At 39.3% G+C, this 17875-nt stretch overlaps 1 protein-coding gene across 6 annotated transcripts in view; it reads left to right on the top strand.

Moving 5' to 3' along the window:
• slc8a3 (solute carrier family 8 member 3) overlaps positions 1-17875 on the top strand; it is a 132744-nt gene that overhangs the window by 16095 nt on the left and 98774 nt on the right. The gene's annotated exons all lie outside the window — the stretch shown is intronic.

Below are 17875 nucleotides of genomic sequence, written 5' to 3' on the forward strand. Positions count from 1 at the left end.
GCACCCTCTCTTTCAAACTAATTTTAAACTAAGAAAGAGCTAAATAAATTACCAAAACACCTTCTGAAACATAGCCTTACTCTATTATACATGCACCCAGGATGTGAAAATTTGTGTCAACATTTTGCAATGAATTGTGAGGCAAAGGTTAAGGACAGTGAAAAAAGTCAACCCTTGATTCTTTTAGCGAGCTCTAAAATCATAGTCTGGCTTTTAAATCAGTGATAAATATAAACTCTGAGGTTTTCACTGGCAGTGGAAAGAAGAGGCTGTGCACTTTAAGGAAGGAATTATATGGTACGCAAATAAAAAGTCAGTTTTCCTGCAGTTATATAGACATAACGTGTGTCAGTCTGTACAGAAGTGAAGGCTACAAAATAAGACTTTTGTTGCGAAAGCACATCCTGAAACATTGTAGGTATTGAACACTGTCAGTGTTGATGAATGTACTTGTATGCAGTAATGACAGATGTTGAATGAATTTTCAGTTAAGCAGTTAAAATATTGAAAATTGTCAAAAGCATCAACACGCTCCGGTATTAATATGAAAATTTTTGCTCCTCTCTGCAGAGACTATTAGATCTTTTGTAGAATGGCAGACTGCTGTTTCAGAACTTCCAACAAATCTCCAGAAATTTCCATAATTACACTTGGGTAGTGATGAATTAGATTCGGTGTGTATCCATAAAAAAGACAGAGAGACAGAAAAAGACAGCGGAAGTGACAGCTTCATCCAGAAGCATACCAGAAGATTCATGAGAACATTTCCATGTACAAAACAAAAGGGATGAATGTGTAGAATATTCACTAAAGGCATAATTACAACAATGTTTCTTCTACTGCCTTGAAAGCTCTCCCCAGGGTCATTTTCATGCTCTTTACATGAAAAAATACTGAATTTATTTCCCTCCTTTGCGTTCACATTTATATTTAAAAATGGGAATCTTCTGTTTATTTCCATTTTGCAGGAGGATTCCCTGTTTGGCATGCATATAAAAACGCTCCTGACGCTAATTCATTGGTAACTGTGGCAGCCGAGCCGAGTGAGGGCAGAGTCTAAAGAGCAGGGCACTTTTGATGCCCTATAGGGCAATGAGACCACATAGTGCTTCCACTCTTTCACTCTTCCTTTTGTTCTCCTCATGTTTTATGAGGCATTGACTTTCAATCTCTTTTGACATACTTTGGTCCCATTGTTAACAACCAGACTGGAAATGTATTAGAGTCCTAATCTGGAACTCTGGAATACATCACTTCACTTCTTAGCTGGACAATAGCTGTCATAGTTCAGTTATTGGTGCCAGTAATTATGGGCCAAGCCAACTGGTATGAATCTCATCAAGATAACATAAGCGTCTTATATTATACCTCTTAAATTGGTGGTCAAAACTGCTCAGTAACTTCTGACTCCAAGATTGCTTCCTAATAAATTATTAATTTTGGCTAATTTAACTGGTGCACATTTCAGAAATTCATAAAAGGAATTCACAGACCAGTGGGTAGCTACATCTCTCATTTATAATTGCAGCTAACCATTACCATAAATTGATTTGTATCACTTTTAGTTTTTTTCCTAATGAATTAATTGATTAAAAAATTCCAATAAAAACAGTCAAGAATCTTTCCTAATCAACACTCAGACCCCAAATACAATCCAAATGTATTTGATTTACAATGTTACAACAATTTATTTATTAAATTATTAATTTCATTTAAATTAATAATTATTTAATTTAATCAATTATATTATTTGATTATATTAAGTTTAATTATATATGTTAGAAATATGATTATTTATCAATAATTATTAAGCAATGATCAGTGAATGCTGCCGTTGTATTCATTAATAAATTGATTAGGATGAACATAATAAGAAATTTGGGAGCCCTAATGTGGCACAAAACCAGTGATTGCCAGCATTTATAGTAAAACTTGAAAAAGTGCAATATAACCAGAAATAAAGAAAGTTCCTTGTTAAAGTAAAAGTTATGCCTCAGAGGTGCAGCTAACATGTTTCAAAAGTCACAACTTTTGCTTTTAAGGCACATGGTTTCCATTTCCAATTTATGTCACACAGTCTCACCACAGCTCAGAGAGCAGCTGGGCAATGTTTGGAGAGAAATAAGTCACTTCAATTCAAACTATGACTGCAGCCATATGCAAGCAAACCAAGCAATCAAAAGGAGTTTTTTGGCAACTCGTTGGAAAATAAAAAATTTACTTTAGCGACAGATGGTTCTCTGATCAGTCTGTAAACCTGCATTACTGTGGTTCCAGCAATCGCTACCATTCAGCAGTCACCAACCTCCACCAATCACTCACAACCGGTTGGGGAATACTGATGGTCACAGTCCAGTCTCTAGTCCTATATACATGAGACCTTATGGACTTGATCCTAGACTGTCAGCGTAACTGTCACAGTCCAAAACGATGGACAAGTTACTATCTTATGCTCACGTATTTGCAAAACCTCACATTGGTTGATCATCTCCTGATTCAGCAGCTATCCTCAAAGCAAGTCCTTGAGTTTGAATAATTACTAAAGAAAAATGACTATTGGCTGCTTCCCTGACCTGAATATCCATGTGTGTTGAAGAAGACACCTCAGACTTCTCAGTCTTCGACTGAATTTTTGTTTTGACAAATGAATAATCAAGAAAATTACTGAAATATTAATTGGTAGTAAACCTTTGTGACCCCTCATTTGTGTCTTTGAGGGGTGGCTGTTCTTATCTTTAGCTCAGGAGCCATTGGTATTAAGCTGCTGAGAATAATAAATGTAGGCCTCTGTTTCCTTTGACCCATTAAAGATAACACAGCTGTGAAGTGGAGATGCTCCATCCCCCGGAGAGACGGCTGTTTAACCAGGCACTGAAAGATTAATAAACAAATGAGTGGTGTGCAGCAGACAGACCTGAATCACCTACAGTAATTGCCACTGTAGTTACGCCTCTGTGAGCACGCCTCTGTGCTTGTAAACTCGCCTTATATTTTTGTATGAAAAACATTGCATTGGGGGTTGCATTGTGCTCATAAGGAGATGAATGCCCACCTCCCCTAAATCCCCTCATGCAACATTTTTCCTTAATATCTAAGGACTGTGTAGCTGTAACCCCCTCTGGGTGCCATGACTGACAGAACACATGTCCACACTGATCCTCATCCTGCTGACCACTCAGCTTTACCTCCTCCTTGGGGGAAAAATTCTCCTCACGTGTAGGTTAACATCAGTCCGTTTTTGGTTCGAAAGGTGATATTTTTTAAAAGGTATTTATATTATAGCTATATTTCATAGTGAAGCTTGCTCTAAATCAGGTTTTAGATCTCACCCTGGGTCAACACACCTGAATCACATGATTAGTTCATTACCAGGCCTCTGAAGAGCTTCAAGACATGTTGAGAAGGTATTTTATCCATTTAAATCAGCTGTGATGGATCAAGGACACATCTAAAACCTGCCGGGACACCAGTCCTTGTGGACTGGGATTGGGGACCCCTGCTCTAAATATAGAAATTTCAATGTTGATAATACATCAATTCAATTCAATTTTATTTATATAGCACCAAATCACAACAAAAGTCGCCTCAAGGCGCTTACATCAGCCATCTTTGCTCCCGAATTGAGTCCAATTTTAGCCTGTGTATCTAAGTCTTGACCTGCATGTCACCAATAAATCAGTAGTTATGGGCGGGCCTTTGAAAAGGTCACAGGTCACCAATACTATTAGAGTTCATCCTCTTGGGGACGATGGGTGTTTCCATTCCATGTTTTCTTTTTTTTTCTTTTTTTTGCAGATAAAGAAATATTTCTCTCATTAAATGAATATTCACCTGAAGAATTAAGTCAGTGAAGCGTCCTCTGCAAATCACAAGTGTTTGTTGTAAGTTTCATGCCAATCCAGCCAAGAAACTTCTGCAGGAGACAAAGATTTTTTACCTAATTGTGACACTAGGGAAATAATCTGGGAATCACACAACACGACACGAATTGCTGTGCTTCAGCCCCCAGTGCTTGTAGCAGTTCTTTGTAGAAGAGCAAGACGCTTTGGGTTAGATTATGATGACAAATTGTTAAACATCCATCTTCCTAGAAAGATGAAGCAATTTTGAAGTGGTCTGTTGTGACCAGTGCCACAGTGAGTATGCACATAACTTCTATAGCTAGAGTTTGCTTTGCAGTGTGCTAAGATGACAAGTGATGCATTGAAGGGTATTTCTGCCTGTTTGTCAGCAGCTAAATAGTCTGTAAAGAGCTTTCATGAGGATGAAAAATTACATCTGGAATGGCTGAAATTAATTTTTGGAGGCAGTTTTTCCTTCAGTTCCTTCCAAGTGGTTGTGTTGCGCAGCAAAACTTATGCTAAAGCTAACCTACCTGTGGCTGCAATGCAGAAAATTTGTCTTTTTGAGTGGTAATTGGTGCAGTTAGATGTTTCCTTTTACCATCAAGGGTCAGTCTTCGCTTCATAGAAGCTGTATTAGCTTAAGTTGAAAGGAGCGCTCTTTACATAGGTTTTGCATTATTCATTAAGGTGTATTCCAGTTGGCTGGAGGTAAATACAGGGCTACACCTCCATCCAGTCACAGTCATGAAAGGTCATAAATAATAAAAATATGATATAAATAGTTTCTGGAAACAGCCTACTGGAGGACAGATGAGAGTCTGAGCTGTAAAGAAAAAATAATAATAATAATAATTATTATTATTATTATTAAAGAAAAAAATAATCAGAACGATTGGATAACATTACAAAAAAGTATAAAATAGTGAAACGAAGGCCAAACAAATGTTTCACACAGGCTCTAACCACAACCGCAGACGTACAGTAGCAAAAGATTCATGAAAACATTTCCTCTGCCAACTTAGTGTACCTTTTGCACTTTGGTCTTACTTACAAATACCGTAGAGGAACACGCACATACAAACACACACCAACACATTTAATCACGTACAGGTTTAGTGGTAATAAATATGCTGCCTGTGCGTTTGTTTCTCTCAGTTGGGGAAATGCAATTAAGTTAAAGCTTATTTATAACACAGTTCAGTGCAGGGCGTGTCACCAGCTCTGAGCCCCCCCAACCATCCTCCACCCCCAGAGTGTGTAAATCTGACTGGGATTGTATATTCAGGCTCCCCAAACTTTTGACAGCTTCTCCAGCCTAATGGAGTTAGGATGGAAGTAAGTGCATCAGTTTGACCCATTTGACTGTCAGAGCTGCAGATGTTTTAACAAAGGCACCCTGCACTAATTTACAATTTGCTTTCATTCTATAACAGATGACTATTCATAGCTATAGAGATCTATTCATACGTGGTGATTTAATAGTGCAACGTTGTAATTTTAAGTGCTCATTCAACAGAACAGTAATTCTTTCAGAGACCAGAATCAGCAATGCATTGTAGGGCTATTTCACCTTAAATCTGCAGGTATTCAAAGCAATAATAAAATTTAAATAATTCAGAAAAATGCCTCCTTTAATTAACCCCAAGAATGTGTTTACTCTAAGGTGTCACACACTTGAAAATGACTCTCATCAGCTAATGTTAGAGGCTAAAATTAACAGATTGCACTAATAAGCGAGCAGTTAAAAAAAAAAGAAAAGAAAAAAAAAGATAAACGCTATTGTTGTGTAGCCATGTGAACATTTTCTATTATGCATACTACAGTAAAATGCTCATTAAAAAAGGGTTAATTTCTGAGAATTATAGGACTGAAAATGGCTGCTGTGGAGTGCAGTATCTGTCATGGTCCTGGGTCCCCTGACCCAGCGTTTTTAGTTCCTTGTGATGTTTGTAATATTGTACTTGTGTGAGTTATTTTATGGTTTCTAGTTTCGATCCCTTGCCCTTCATGTTTCTCTGTGTCCCCTCTGTTCTGTGTAGTCTGTGTCTGCATGTTTGAGCTCCCCTCTGTGTCTCTCGATTCTTAGAGTCCTCTGCCTTATGGTTTATGTCTCTGTGTTTCTTAGTTGCTGTCTCCACTGTGTCAAGTTCGCGTCTCTGTGTGATCCTTCCTGTTTTACTTTGAAGTTCCGTGTCTTATATGAATGTGTCCTGCTTTGCTTGTCTCGTCAGTCCTGATTTCTCCCAGCTGTGCTCTCCTTCTGTGTCTCATTCCCCTCGTTACTTCCCAGTGTATTTAAACCCTGTGTTTCTCTGAGTCAGTGTTGCGTCGTCCCTCATGCTGTGTGGATCTCCCTGTGTCTCTCTGTGAGTTCTTAGTTTGTGGTTTCCCAGTTTAGTTTAGTTTAGTTTATGTTTTTCCCCTGCCAGCAAATAAAGCTGTGTTTTGAGTTCATCCCCTGAGTCTGTGAGTCCTGCATTTTGGGTCCAACTCCTGCCTGCCGCACAGCGATTCATGACAGTATCAGTCTTTAGGTTCATTGGTCCAGATTGATGATCATCTCCTCTAAAGACACCATAAAATACTGAAGAAGCTGATTTTTATGAAATTAAGTTCAGAAAGAGATCTGTGTTTACCCCCATGACTAATTAAATCGCTGTAATGGGTTTGCCAATATGTTAATAATCTCCAACTGGACATTGTGAGTCCAACAACCAATGATTGCAAGTATAGTCACGGTGCTTTGGGTAACCATGCTATGAAATGCTTAAAGTGCACAACCTGTAAGGTCGTGAATCACTTCACTAAATCAAATCACTTGTTTAGCCCAGGTTCCAGGACCCATTGGAAGCTCAAAAATTTGCTGAATGAAGATTTTCACATACAGTGGGGCAAAAAAGTATTTAGTCAGCCACCGATTTTGCAAGTTCCCCCACCTAAAATGATGACAGAGGTCAGTAATTTGCACCAGAGGTACACTTCAACTGTGAGAGACAGAATGTGGAAAAAAAAAAAATCCATGAATCCACATGGTAGGATTTGTAAAGAATTTATTCGTAAATCAGGGTGGAAAATAAGTATTTGGTCAATAACAAAAATACAACTCAATACTTTGTAACATAACCTTTGTTGGCAATAACAGAGGTCAAACGTTTACTATAGGTCTTTACCAGGTTTGCACACACAGTAGCTGGTATTTTGGCCCATTCCTCCATGCAGATCTTCTCGAGAGCAGTGATGTTTTGGGGCAGTCGCCGAGCAACACGGACTTTCAACTCCCGCCACAGATTTTCTATGGGGTTGAGGTCTGGAGACTGGCTAGGCCACTCCAGGACTTTCAAATGCTTCTTACGGAGCCACTCCTTTGTTGCCCGGGCGGTGTGTTTTGGATCATTGTCATGTTGGAAGACCCAGCCTCGTTTCATCTTCAAAGTTCTCACTGATGGAAGGAGGTTTTGGCTCAAAATCTCACGATACATGGCCCCATTCATTCTGTCCTTAACACGGATCAGTCGTCCTGTCCCCTTGGCAGAAAAACAGCCCCATAGCATGATGTTTCCACCCCCATGCTTCACAGTAGGTATGGTGTTCTTGGGATGCAACTCAGTATTCTTCTTCCTCCAAACACGACGAGTTGAGTTTATACCAAAAAGTTCTACTTTGGTTTCATCTGACCACATGACATTCTCCCAATCCTCTGCTGTATCATCCATGTGCTCTCTGGCAAACTTCAGACGGGCCTGGACATGCACTGGCTTCAGCAGCGGAACACGTCTGGCACTGCGGGATTTGATTCCCTGCCGTTGTAGTGTGTTACTGATGGTGACCTTTGTTACTTTGGTCCCAGCTCTCTGCAGGTCATTCACCAGGTCCCTCCGTGTGGTTCTGGGATCTTTGCTCACCGTTCTCATGATCATTTTGACCCCACGGGATGAGATCTTGCGTGGAGCCCCAGATCGAGAGAGATTATCAGTGGTCTTGTATGTCTTCCATTTTCTGATGATTGCTCCCACAGTTGATTTTTTCACACCAAGCTGCTTGCCTATTGTAGATTCACTCTTCCCAGTCTGGTGCAGGTCTACAATACTTTTCCTGGTGTCCTTCGAAAGCTCTTTGGTCTTGGCCATGGCGGAGTTTGGAGTCTGACTGTTTGAGGCTGTGGACAGGTGTCTTTTATACAGATGATGAGTTCAAACAGGTGCCATTCATACAGGTAACGAGTGGGGGACAGAAAAGCTTCGTACAGAAGACGTTACAGGTCTGTGAGAGCCAGAGATTTTCCTTGTTTGAGGTGACCAAATACTTATTTTCCACCCTAATTTACGTATAAATTCTTTACAAATCCTACCATGTGGATTCATGGATTTTTTTTTCACATTCTGTCTCTCACAGTTGAAGTGTACCTCTGGTGCAAATTACTGACCTCTGTCATCATTTTAAGTGGGGGAACTTGCACAATCGGTGGCTGACTAAATACCTTTTTGCCCCACTGTACACTGCCAGAAGAATTTTTCACTTGTTCCACTGGCAGTTTTTTTTTCACTTAATACAAGATATTTTAGCTTGAAATGAGTTTTTGCAGTGTAGTCATACTGATGTCCCTTTATCTATAGAGATATCCAAAAACTCTTGATGGCAGGTTAGGTTTTAATAACAGATAATCCCAGGACTTACTGAGTGAAAAAGTGTCCAGTACATTTATTTCTTACCAAATACTACAAAATACTAATGATTTTGTAGTATATATAACGCAGATCCTCCTTAAACGCATCCTGTTCAGCACAGCAACATCATAGCTGATGTTATGATCATATGCAGCCTGAAACCTGAGCGTGCTGCGGTATTAGATATGTGTCTTTAATTAGTGCGAGCTTGTTTGTGAGTCGACTATTCAAGCACTCTGAGGCTGCCTTCAGTCATATAACATGTGCTGTAAATAGGAACTGCCTGCTGGGAAAAACATTTGATGTTGGCCTCCTAGAGGTGACAAGTAGGATATGTGGGAATTCTTCATTGGCTGTGATATCTACAGCTTGACATAAAAACATGTGGAAGTATGTCAGCAGAAATGGCAAGACAAAAAAGAGTGAATATTAAAAACATGTCCATGATGATCTAGTAAAGTTTTTAGAGAAGTATTACTTTTCTAAAGTCTGTAAAAAAATAAAAAAATAAATAAAAAAAATAAAAAGTTTCCAGGTTGTTTTATGCTTCGATTTGGAAGTTGCACATTTTTATTGAAAGTGTGGAAGTGGTAAACTGGAGGTCGAAGGCTGTTTACCATTAAGCACAATGGATGATACTTTACCCACAGGGACTATAAAAGTCAGGACGCTTTGACCGTTACTGCTTCAATTTTGACTTGTGGAGGCTGTGCTAGCTCTTAGCTTTTAGTTATTTATAGAGCACTTTTCAAAAATGTTGACAAAGACAGAGCCATGTGTTCTCACACTTTAAATACTGGAAGAATAAACAAATACAACAAACTTGCATACAGGCAAAAGTTTTAAGATCTTTAAGATAAGAAAGGGCTATACGACTGCACCTAATGAATTATTCTCCTAATAATCAATTGCAGTGACATTATCAGAAATGCCAGTTTGCATTTAATCAGGTTAATACTTCATATTGGACCTCATAAGGAGCAATCTTCTCATTCAATGGTCTTGGAAAAAAGCTTTTTAAGAGACTATATAGTTTTCTTTTTTTAGTAATACTAATTCATTTTTCTGCCCGTCACTTCATCTCTAAATGTGACTGTGTTTATCCCCTCTTTAGTTTTACACTGCTGTTGATGTCTTTTTTTTGTGTGTAAGTCTGGATGTAGATTTGAACTTGAAAAAAGGGGACGGAGAGTAGTGTTGGTCAATACAGGTCACTGCTCCCATTTTGGTCCCTACCTGCCAGGGCGGCGGTCTGTGGTGCCAGTGGAGGTGCCCTTGCTGCCCCTGCACCTACATCCAGCATCTGCATACTTTGATAAAGGTCAGTCTCGCTTCACAGCATCTTCCTCCATGCACAGCGCAGCAGCATTAGGACTAGAAATCGATACGGCTCACAGAGAGAGGAGCTAAGGTTGCAAAAGGCTGAAGGAGATGAGAGAAGATGTCAGCTTTTTTTCCTCCCCTGCTCTTGTCTTATTTTTGTAGTACCTTAAAGAACAATAGAAAAGGATATGAGAGAATGGGATGTGTTCGCAAATGTTCAATTGTACTACGGTGAATATGTGAATTTGGCTACTGGCATTTGATGTCTGACCAATATACAAAGTGCTTCACTGAGCAACCCCGGAGGCAGATGAGAATCAGTAAAGCTGAATGAATGAATCTGAATTAGGTCTTTTTTGTAAACATTTCTCACCTTTATTTCCCTTCCTTCTGCAAAAAGAAAAGAAGCAGGGAATTTGCATCATCCTTTTTACTTATTGCGGAGGTGTCTTTGGTGTTGACTGTTAATTGCTGTGAGTTTTTAGTACTTCATTTCCCAGAGATCACCTGTCAGTCCTGCAGAATAATTTGACAGCTTCCATTTTTCTGTTTTTAAGTTATTACTTGTGTTTCCTTTCCTTTTCTATTAAGTGCTGAATTTATATGTCAGTTAACTGGTAATTTATAGTCCAATATTGTATTCTGCAACAGCTTGTAGAGTGGTTATTGATTGGTTGCTGGCATGGAATTGGTTGAAAATAGCCATATGCTGCTTCAGTAACCTCCCTGCTATTGCTCTGTTCGCTAGCAAGTGGTTGTGGTGAACTGTAGTTTGAATGGAAGATGCCCACTTGTCTGCGAACTATCACAAACTACTGGTCAAGCAGTAGCAAAACTGTGAAAAGTGCAACGAGAACTGGAAACAGAAAACACTGACCTTCAAAATAAAAGTTGTGCCTTTTGAAACACGTTCCTGCAGCTCTGCAGACACAGCTTTATTTCACTTTAGTTTGTATTGCACTTTTTCAAATTTCAGTACAGCTCTGAGATTAAACAGCAAATATTTGCAGACAAGTGTGTGTCTTGCGACCAGCGCAACCTTCAGCAACCATACACGGTTATTCCCCTGACTCGAGGTCAGCAGGGGGAGTGCTGATCTTTCTAGGCCTGTGTAACTGAGGCATGATTACTTTTTGAATGGGAATTTGTAAATTACCATTTTTAGATCACTGTAACTTCACCCGATGGTTTGTCAACATCTGGTAGGAAACCTCAAATTTAGCAATCTGACTGTCATCTTGGTCCATCATCTAACATTTTGGAGCTATATGGAAGTGTATGGATGGATGAGCTAGTGGCCTAGCTGACATGTCACTCAAAGCTTCCACAATATTACATAAACTTAAGGCTTATAAAAATTTGAACTGTGAGTTATAAATAAAATCACCCCTGTGTGCTTACTTTTGAAGCCGACCTCAAGTGGCCAGTAGAGGAACTGCACGTTGGTGCTAAAATATTAAAATGTAATTGTATTACAAGTAACTGACTTTGGTAGCTCTCTTTCTGCTAATCTGTCCAGTCGATCTCTGTTATCTTCTGGTCAGGTCAGTGAGTGAAATGCATCAGCCTCAGGTCCATTATTCACTCCCCGAACTCAGACAACTGTCGTGCCATAATGTAGCGATCCATGCAGAGCATTCAAGGAAGCTCACATTCAGCTGTGTGTGTGTGTTTCTTTCTTTCATCTTTGATTATCCAACTTGTAGCAGTCTTCTCTTGCCAAAGTCCACCGTCCCTGCAGTGGGGTTTTCGTTCTCTTGAAACACCCCGAACAGATTTTTGTTGTGATCTCTTTCCAGTTTTACCATGTAGACTGTCCACAGTCCCCTAGCTCTCCTCTCCTCTCCTCTCCTCTCAGGCTGGACCAGCATGCTCTGTGAGCAGCTCAGGGGGCCTTCTTTGGGGGGGGGGAACTCATTTCTCCGTAATATTCCCTGGATGCTGCAGCAGAAAATACGCCAGAATGCATCAGTAGTTCCTCGCTCCTCTTCCTGTTCCTGCATGTCAACCCTCACCCTTCATCTCTTTCCTATGCTGCCTCCCATTTCTCCTGTTTCCTTTTTCATCCTTTTCCTGTTGGGGCAGCAGCTCTTTGGTGCAAAAGCAGGCATGACCTCAACATTCACGTATCAGCTGTTTTAAAGGAATTGCTTAATTTGTGTTTCGAAGCTAAATTAGGGTAGGCAGTGAATCTTGCTTTGCAGAGCCAGCAGGACTTTTCTATATTTAACTTAAAAGACTGGAGACATTGATTCTTAAATATTTTTTGGTGTCTGTGAGGAACTGCATAGCTGGACAACATCTCAGTGAGAATGCAGAACAAGAAAAAGTGAATGTTGTGTCATAAATGCACTTTGTTATCATGAATCCATCCACTTTTATTATCTACATGCTTTGTATTATTTAGCATTTCGTCTGCCTTTTCTTGTTTTCATCTTACTTATGCAGCTGTATTTGTCAGATCATTTTTACAAACAGCAGAGGTGGAGAATCAGAGAGTGCATTTACTCAGCTTCTGCACTTAAGCACATGTGCTTTACTTAGACATTATCATTTTACAGTACTTTATCTGCACTGCCTTTCAGGAGGAAACTTTGCATTTAATTTAAATGACTGCAATAGTTCCTCCTTACTTTGCAGACAGTCATTTAACATATATATGATCAATTCTGGTTATTTTACAATATTCCACATAATAAAATAATTTCACCTGTTTATATTACACTTTTATCCATCAGTATATGAGGGTCACAGGGATCAAATCAATTTATATAGTTGTTCTATACAGTTTCCTGCAAAGTTTTGAGCTACTTTTTATTTATATTTTACTTTTGCTTTCTCGATTTATTTTTTTAAAACGTGGTCTTCAATAATATATATTTTTGCTTCCTGAAAGTCGTTTAAAGTTCCTCTTTGGACATTGGCTGCTTTTTCACTCATTATTACTCAAGTCTTTGTACCTTCAAGTATAAAAAAAAGAACCTAACTTAAGGGATGAACCAGTGTTATGGCTACACATAACAGATCATTTGATAAAAAATCAATTTTAAATTGTATGTTTAGCCACTTTTTAACAGCCTTTTGCAAAAATACATAATTTGTTCCCATTTCTTTAGCTCAGTCTATCAAAAATAGAAAAGAAAAGGCAGTTTAACAGACAGCATGGCGTGTAGTGTGGCGTTAAAAAAATCTGAGGAAACTGGACAAGTGGAGAAAAAAGAAGTGACAGGTTTAAAAAAATAAAATAAAATAAAAACTACAGCAGATGAACAGTATGTGAAAGTTATGTCCTTACAAAACAGGAGGGAAAATTCAGCAAGGATGACAAAGGACCTGAGAGATGCTTTGTCTCAGTGGAAGGGTGGCTGTCAAGAAGCCATTTAGGAAGGGAAACAAGGAGAAAACAAGGTGGAGGCTCAAGCCACAATTTAGTCAGTGGTGTTGCAGTCTTTGGCCAATACCAAATATTAGCTTTCAAGCTTATTAGAATTTTACAAACTCTGTTCTTGTCTTTTATATTAAATTTCCATTTTTCTTATTTCTTATTTCTGATTGTCCTCACAAAAATATAAAGAAATGAGGGGTAGCTCAATACTTGTACTATGATGTATCGCAGTAGAGTAAATCATTCATCTGAGTTTAAATTAGGAAACCATCTGCAGATAAAACTGTTACATTAGAAAGTCAGTTAATCCAGTTAATTCAATGAATAACACAGATGAATGTTCAACTTACCTCACCATAATAAGAAATAGTCTAATTTTGGATTTCAGTGGAGAAGCCATGCTAAAGTTGTGCTAGGATACTTTAGTTAAAACAGTGCAGCTAAATCTCAGGTGTAGATATTCCCAAAATATAGACCGATATATCGCCCAGCCATAATTATGCTCCACAAATATGTATACCGACAGCCTGTGACTATCCCGCTGCATAATGAGTGCTTTTATTTTTCCAAGTTGGTGAAAAAACATTGGCAGTGTGGTTCAGACAGTCCTATCATAGATTCATTGTGTTTGGTGAGCAACACTGTGTGTAAAAAGACAGGAAGAAAATGCCAGCTTTTGATTGGAATCACTTTGATGAGAGGCAGTGTGTCTTAGTGCTCGTTTGTGACAGATAAATCTGAGCTCAGACAGACTTGTAATCAGTGGAAAATATTTTTTCTTTCTCTTTTTATGCATCTCTTCTCTGTCCAATTCCCTTCCCCCCCCCGTCTGTCTCAACTTTCCTTCTTCCCCCTTGAGGAAAAAAACAATCCGGTCCCTGAGGCAAAAGCTAGCCAAACACTCTCCCTGGTGCCTCGAGGACAGAGCTGAAGACAGACTGCATGCTCGACACATATTGAATGCTTGTCGGGGTGCGTTTGTGAGACTGAGTGTGTGTGTTTGTATGCGTGAAATTTCTCCCTGATGCGTCTGTGCCGGTGGGAGAGAGGGAGAGGAAATAGATCTTGTGTTCCTCCTAATCCTCCCTGTTGATACTCGAGTGGCAGACTTATTAGACAACGTACGCTTTGCACCAAGGGAAGGTTTGCTCTCAGGGCTTTCCACGTGCTTCAAACCCACAACAGTAGGTGCAAAATAAAGCATCCTCTATGCAGTGTGCCACATCCCTTAAGAGGTTGAGAATTGAATGTGGTAATAGCGCAGCAATCCCTCCCACTTAGGCTCACAACAGGGGGAAAGTTGCCTGATAACTATATTCCTCAAGGATTTATTGGATAGCACAATATGAATCACGACAGGGAACAGGAAGCATAAGCCTCGGGTCGGCTAAGGTTGCGGGTGATCCGATGAACTTTGCTGAACAGCAGAAAGATATCCCGAATCCAGGAAACCTCTGGTCTAGTCTTTTGTTTCAGTCCCTTATCTTTTATCAGTACATTTCTCTGGCGTCTGTTTCTGTCTTGTTGTTTTTTTTCAGCATTTCTGTTTTGTCTCCTTTCTGGGTGAGCTCCTTTTTGTAATTCCCATTGGGTTTTTTGGCTCTACCTGTGGAGTTATATTTATATTCCTCTTTTGTTTTATGTGTTTTTAGCCTTCATTCTAAAAAGCCTGCACATTCTTAGTTCTAAGAAGTTGTGTCTGCTTTGCCCGCCCCAGGAATCAGACATCACATTTTTATGTGCTTTGGTGAATGCAGACATCTTCAGGTCCACATTCAACAGAACTTGAGTTTTGTCTATAGAGATAAACTCTGTGTTTGTTTCCCTGTCTGTTGTGCTTCTTCACTTCTGATGTTTTTGTCACTTGCTTGCCATCTCTTTTTTTAGTCTGTGTGTTTGTGGGGTGCTGTTTTTCACTCTTTTCTTGCTTGTTTGTACTCTGTCAGTTTTGTTTACCTTTGGAGTTTGAATTTCTTTTCTTCGCTTGTGTTTTATTTTTAACATAACGTCAAAACACCAGCATTACAAGCTGCCTCCCACGTATAGGGTCTACATTTACCCCCCCCCCCCCCCCCCCCCCCCGCCCCGAAAAAAAAAGAAATCACAATTCACTTATAGAGCCTTTTTTTTTAAAAAGGGAAAAAAAACCACTTGTTTACTTGTTTGCTGAACTTTTAGGAAAAACTTATTTAAGGTTTCTTTCTGAAATTCACTGATTTCTGTTTGTTTGATCTGACTTAACTGTGGATAACTACAAAGAACTCCCACTGGATGGTCTGGAATAACTGAGGCCCTGTGGAACGCTTCTGTAAATTTTCATTATAGCAGTAGCCAGATATAAGGTTTAGTTTGCTTTTTTATTTCTTTAGATTGTAAAATACATTTCCATAAGCTAAGGATAAGAATTAAAGCGCCAGCAGAGAATTTCTAGCCGCTGCCAGCTGATAACTGTCACCATCGACCACCTGTATGCAATTTAACTATGCTTTTAAAGGTTTGAACCTTAGTGAGTACGTCCTGTTGTGAATGCCTAATTGACCAACCAGTGTGCTTTAACAATATGACATCGTTTTGGGGGCGGGACGACTTTATTGTATAATAAAAGAGTGTTTTTAAAATTAATACAAGCTAAACTAAAACGAAAATCCACTAAACTGAAACTAAACCGAATTAAAAACAAAAATCCAAAATGAAGTAAAAATAAAAACTAATTAGAAAACATAAAACGATAATGCACATGCAACAACGCTGTATAAATAGCTGCCTATGTCTGTACAGTGGGATTATTAGAAAGTGCAGCATTTTACAGCTGCCAAAGACAAAAAAAAGGTTTTAAGCGCCTTGGAGCGACATGGCAACCAGAGACCACAGAAAGCCAATGACTATGGATGGTGATGCAAAGTAGGCGGATCCCGAGAGAAACTTCTGTCAATTTCGATGCAAGCGGTTGAAGCCAGTGAGAGTGCAGGATACTGTAATATGACAGGGTAGCAAATACATTAGAGGGTTACCTAGGCAACCGAAGACTGCAACATCCGTTAGCGACCAGCGAGTCGTTCCTGGATGCAGCTTTACATTCATGAGCTGGCCAGAAATTACTCCAAATAAATGCTGCTGTTGCTGCTATTTGCTTACACATTCTTCACAGCAGCTTAATAAGGTGATGGAATTTCACTGGCATTGTTTTACAGGTTTGCAAACAAAGTTTGGTAACGAATGACAAATTCAGATGCCTGTAATGCATAGTGTCTGTGCAATAATTTTAAACTGAGATGCTTACATTTTGGCCACTTGTATGTCAAAGGCCAGACCTGCCAGAGGCTTAGTAATGGGACTGCATGGTCGGTAGGAGGGTCAGTTTGGCAAACAAACGTGCCTGCGCTGCCCCTCTGGGGTCCAAAGACGGGAAGAGCTGTCATGTTGAGGGAGCTGGCGAAAGATGAAGAGGTTACGCTGTTTGGATCACAGCTCTGCCAAAGCCTGCAGGACTTCTTTCCCTTTACAACACTCAGCCTAATCTCCTTCACTATCGCCCCTTTCATTACCCTCTCCTTTTCTTCTCCTCAAGTTCCTCTGTCCCTTATCGTGTTGGGGATCCTTGTTCCTGGCTCACTTATGCCCCCTCCCCAACACCCCCTCCCTTGTATGCTGCTCTCTGTTTTATCCCCGCAAGCCTATTTTCAAACAACCTTTCTTACATTTTTACCCAGGTTTCTATTTTCTCTCCATCCTCCTCCTCTTTATATCGCCTTAATTTCTTTTCATTTGAATCGTTCTAATTCCATCTTATTTCTTCTCACCCTCCCACTGCTCATATTTATTATTTAAGCCCTCAGCAGTGCCTCCGTATGTGCCGTTTCCTCTTTATAGATGTTGGCCTACTTCTGTCTCAACCTGTAATTGTGCTTTGGACTGAGAGCTGCTCACACCAATGTCCCTTAGAGTGTCACAGCATCAGGGCTGAGGTGTTAAACTTGTGGGCAAACTGGTCACGCACAGTTTAGATCATTTCTGGTGAACTGAGATGTGTGAATTAGTACATTCTCCCACTGGATGTAAAGACCATGATGTTAAGCTGCAACTGATAAATCATTTTCTTCCCCCCCTTTCTTGAGTTATTACATTAATTATTTAGCTAAAAAAATCACAATAACACACCCTACAATAATACATCAGCAAAAAAACAGAGAAAACCCCAACAATCATATGAAGGAAAAACTCCCTTTTAACAGGAAGAACCCTCCAACACAACCAGGCTCAGGGAGGGCGAATGAAGACAGGATAGAAACATGCTGTGAAAGAGAGCCATTATAAGAATGAAATATCTTATAATTTGCAAAATTGTTGAATTTCCGTGACACCCATAGGCGCTGTTTGTGTGTTATGATGCATTTAAATTCTTTTGACTAACATTTGAGTTGATTATTATGATTTTTATTTTTATCTTTGTTTCTCCACAGATTTACATAGTAAGTGATATATCTAACAATAAGTTAATAATCTAAAATACACTGTACAATATTACCACAGATTTAAACATTTTGCTTTGCACAAGTTTATTCACAATTTCCAATTTAATTTATTATCAACATAAACATAAACCTGCCAATTTCATTCATTTGAACATTTCTTTGGGTATATAATGTAAGATTTCCAAA

The sequence above is a fragment of the Astatotilapia calliptera genome, chromosome 19, assembly GCF_900246225.1.
Source record: "Astatotilapia calliptera chromosome 19, fAstCal1.2, whole genome shotgun sequence".
In the NCBI taxonomy this organism is placed as follows: domain Eukaryota; kingdom Metazoa; phylum Chordata; class Actinopteri; order Cichliformes; family Cichlidae; genus Astatotilapia; species Astatotilapia calliptera.